We start from the raw sequence: 4,622 nt of genomic DNA on the forward strand, positions 1-4,622 counted from the left end.
CCTGCCCCAGCTGCCCGCCTCCCCAGGAAGAACAGCCAATCAGCGCTGGGTCAGGGGGCCGTCTCCCCCCCCCCTCCCCGCCCTACACACAGCAGGGGGCCGAGGCTCTGCTCTGCCCTCCCCGCCCTCGGCGAGGGAGGGGATAGGAGCATTGGGGCGGGGCCGACCTCCAGCATCGGACAGTCCCCGCAGTGTTGGGCGCTGCTGAGGGCCGCAAGCGCCGCCCGACTCGACAAGGACCCAAACCCATTTAGCGACTCCCTGTCAGCCTCTGCGCGCGCGCTGCCCAGCGTCGCCTTTAAGGAATATTCGTTCCTACTGCTCACTTGCTCCGCGGGTTGCCAATCACCAGCAGTTCCTGTTTTGTGCAACCTAAATTGTTGGCCGCTTTTACACTTCTGCAGCCTCTCTGTGTCTGATTGGTCAGTTCGGGGCAGCGATGGGTACGACGCAGGTCTCCCCCGCGGCTGGCTCACTGATTGGTGCAGGCAACACAGCGTGTGGCAGTTGATTGGCTGCTGTGGGCCGCGTGTGCGTCCAGTAGGTTAGGGTGCGAGTGAGGGGCGCTGAGGGGATCGGAGTGGAGCCTGTGGGGGACGCGGGGCGCCCGTCCGGAGGATGGTCCCCGCGGTGGGGCTGCCGAGTCTGCCCTGCCCGCCGGTGAGTGCCGCTCGCTGCCTCCGGGCGGAGCCGAAACCTGGGGGCGGGGGCTGCTGGGCAGGGGCCGGTGCAGCCTCGTCCCGTCCCGCAGCCGTTAACGGCGCGGGGCTGTGCGGGCCGGTGGCTGAGGGCGCTGGGGGAGGTGCCAGCTCCCTGGCGGGGGGGGCGGGTGCCGATGGAGGGGAGCCAAGCGACTCCCTGGAGCGGCAGGAGCGGGAAGCGTCCGGCTTTGCCTGGGGCGCCGGCCCCCCGCCGGGACCCCCGGAGCTGCCCCGGGCTGTGAAACCCCCGTGCGCGCCCCCGTCTTTGTCTGTCTGTGCCGCCGGGTAAACCCGCCCAAGGGAAGGGCGCCTGCTGTAGCCCTAGTACAGGTCAGCTCCGTTCAAAGGCTCCTTCGCTTGGTGAGTCCACAGGCCTCAATCTTGAGCTGGGATTCCCTGTTGGGACAGACCCAGGAGAGCAGTAGTTGTGTGTACAGCTTATAGCTGTTTTGGCCATGGGTGTGGGGCAGGAGGGGGTAGGCAGTAGACGGACCATGGGCCACATCTGGACTTCCAGAAGCTTTGTAATGGGCCCTAACATCTTTTTATTTACTTATGATTATCATTGTTGTTTTTATTATTATTTTTCTTTGGAGTCTGGACCTTTACTATATGTTGACCAAGCAATTTGGACCTTGACAAAAAAAATTGACTATCCCTGGTGTGGAGCTTTTAATCAAAATAGTTACTTGGGTACAGCCCCTGTGTGGATGTACTTATGAGGAACACATATACCATTATATCAGTATAGCTTATTCTGCTTTTCCTATTGGAATAAGCTATAACACTATAAATAGCTTTATACTGCTATAGCTGCATCCATACTAGGTGAAGCTGAAGCTGGTTCCTTAATCATGGGACTAGCTCTTTATTTGTGGTTCACAGTTTCTTATTCAAAGACCAGAATTATTTAAAAATATATCAACTACATTTTTAGAATGTTCATCAAGTTAATGTGAGTGAACGTGATTAACAGTTACATTACCAATTACTTATCCGATCATTTAATATACAATTAAGGAGTTGGGGTTTGACTAGCTGTACCTAACAACAGCCCAAGAGAGACTGACATCCCTGCGACTTAGTGTTCTGAAGGAGAGGGATATGCCACTTCCCAAACTGAAACCTTGTTTGTGAGCAATATGCTGCCACTTGTCATGCCTCCATCCCGCTTCTATGATCGAGGTTGAATAACGAGCTGGCTTTTGATTGGCTATATGACAAAATTACTGGGTCATCCTAAGTGACATATTCCTGCAACTGCTGTTCCATTATGAAGAGATAAGGCTATGTCACTCCCAGAGATGAACCTTGATTTCTGATTTGACAAATATATTTACCAAATTTTTATTTTATTTTTCTTTGTTTGTAAATATGCAGTATGCATGTAAAAATCAGAAAAAAGCAATATTCACCAGTTCATTGCAAATTTAGCTGTAATACTTTTACAGAAATTATATCTGCAAATGTAATCTGTAAGAATTTAGATTTATTAGATAAATTAAGAATAGGAAAAATGTCTAAATTTGTTAACATTTATTTGTAGCAACTAAAAACTTTTCTGATTAATCTAGTGTCTTTTGTTTGTTATGCAAGAAAAATAATATGGAGATGGTACGTGGGCACAGTTGAGTACCAAATAATCATATCTATTAATTTGTATGGAAACATACAAAGTCTAGCTTAATGCATACTGCTGTTCTGAGTGGTTTCTGATGGCTTCTAAGAGATAGAAAACAGTGAACCTTATGAGTGTTCACACAAACATTCACATAAAGGAATATTACCTTATCCTATATACTACAGTTAGCTGAACCAGCTAGTATCTTTAGTGTTGTTGCTATACAAGTCTCATAGTAGCATTGTGACTCGGTACTCTTTTATGGAATTTGAATAACTCTGTATCTGTGGCTAGAATATCTCCACCTTCTTTCCCTTTGAATTCTAAAATTCCATAACTGAAATGCCTATTCTGAGTTTGACCAAGTTTATGGAAAAATGCAAAATGATTCCCAATGTTTCATGTCATCACAACTTCGTACCTATAAACTTTAGGCTTTAAACTAGGTTCGCTGAGGGATTGAGGCCTAAGCCCCGAGGGAAGTGGGATACCAGCAGGAAACACAAGGAGGAGGGTGCAACAGGGGAGGCCTCCTGATTCATACTGAGAAAGTAGGGCAGTCAGCTAGTTATCTTGGGTGCCTGTACACAAATGCAAGAAGCCTGGGAAACAAGCAGGAAGAACTGGAAATCTGGCACAGTCAAGGAACTATGATGTGATTGGAATAACAGAGACTTGGTGGCGTAACTCACACGACTGGAGCCCACTGTCATGGATGTGTATACACTGTTCAGGAAGGACAGGCGGGGGAGAAAAGGTGGAGGAGTTGCACTGTATGTAAGAGAGTGGTATGATTGCTCAGAGCTCCAGTATGAAACTGGAGAAAAGGCTGTTGAGAGTCTTTGGATTAAGTTTAGAGGCAAGTGCAACAAGGATGATGTCGTGGTGCACATCTGCTATAGACCACCAGACGATGAGGTAGACAAGACTTTCTTCGGACAACAAACAGATGTTTCCAGATCATAGGCCCTGGTTCTCATGGGGGACTTCAATCACCCTGAAATCTGCTGGGAGAGCAATACAGCAGTGCACAGACAATCCAGGATGTTTTTTGGAGAGTGTTGGGGATAACTTCCTGGTGCAAGTGCTGGAGGAACCAACTACGGGCCATGCTCCTCTTGACCTGCTGCTCACAAACAGGGAAGAATTGGTAGGGGAAGTAGAAGTGTGTGTCAGCCTGGGCAGCGGTGACCATGAGATGGTCGAGTTCAGGATCCTGACAAAAGGAAGGAAGGAGAGCAGCAGAATATGGACCCTGGACTTCAGAAAAGCAGACTTTGACTCCCTCAGGGAAGTGATGGCCAGGATCCCATGGGAGGCTAATATGAGGGGTAAAAGAGTCCAGGAAAGCTGGCTGTATTTTAAAGAAACCTTATTGAGGGTGCAAGAACAAACCATCCCAATGTACAGAAAGAATAGCAAATATGGCAGGCAACCAGCTTGGTTCAACAAAGAAATCTTTGGTGAGCATAAGCACAAAAAGCAAGCTTACAGGAAGTAGAAACTTGGACAGATGACTAGGGAGGAGTATAAAAATATTGCTCGAGCATGCAGGGGTGTAATCAGGAAGGCCAAGGCACAACTGGAGTTGCAGATAGCAAGAGATGTGAAGGGTAACAAGAAGGGTTTCTACAGCTATGTTAGCAACAAGAAGGTCAGGGAAAGTGTGGGACCCTTACTGAATGGGAGAGGCAACCTAGAGACAGATGATGTGGAAAAAGCTGAAGTACTCAATGCTTTTTTTTTTTTTTTTCCCTTCCTCGGTCTTCACAGACAAGGTCAGCTCCCAGACTGCTACACTGGGCAAAACAATATGGGGAGGAGGTGAGCAGTCCTCAATGGTGAAAGAACAGGTTGTCAAGGCTGTATCCCCACTTTGAACTTTAGGGTACAAATGTAGGGTCCTGCATGAAAACTTCTAAGCTTAACTACCAGCTTAGCTCTGGTTCCGCTGCCACTATTTCAATGGATTCCCTCCCTCGGAAGTCTTGAAAAACCTTCACCAATTCCCTGGTGAATACAGATCCAAACCCCTTGGATCTTAAAACAAGGAGAAATTAACCATTCCCCCTCCTTCCTCCCACCAACTCCTGGTGAATCAAGATCCAAACCTCTTGGATCTTAAAACAAGAAAAAATCAATCAGGTTCTTAAAAAGAAGGCTTTTAATTAAAGAAAAAAAGTAAAAATCATCTCTGTAAAATCAGTATGGAAATTAACCTTACAGGGTAATCAAACTTAAAGAGCTCAGAGGACTCCCCTCTAGTCTCAGGTTCAAAGTACAGCAAACAAAGATAAACA

The 4,622-nt window shown here is 47.6% G+C and overlaps 1 protein-coding gene across 1 annotated transcript in view; it reads left to right on the forward strand.

Moving 5' to 3' along the window:
* The first annotated feature begins 550 nt into the window (after positions 1 to 550).
* The window catches only part of USF3 (upstream transcription factor family member 3), a 68,378-nt gene continuing 64,306 nt past the window's right edge, over positions 551 to 4,622 (forward strand). Inside the window, exon 1 of the mRNA XM_034788145.1 lies at positions 551 to 660. The gene's annotated coding sequence lies outside the window, so the exon portion shown is untranslated. The remainder of the gene's footprint in view (positions 661 to 4,622) is intronic.

This window comes from Trachemys scripta, chromosome 1 (genome assembly GCF_013100865.1).
Source record: "Trachemys scripta elegans isolate TJP31775 chromosome 1, CAS_Tse_1.0, whole genome shotgun sequence".
Taxonomy (NCBI): domain Eukaryota; kingdom Metazoa; phylum Chordata; order Testudines; family Emydidae; genus Trachemys; species Trachemys scripta.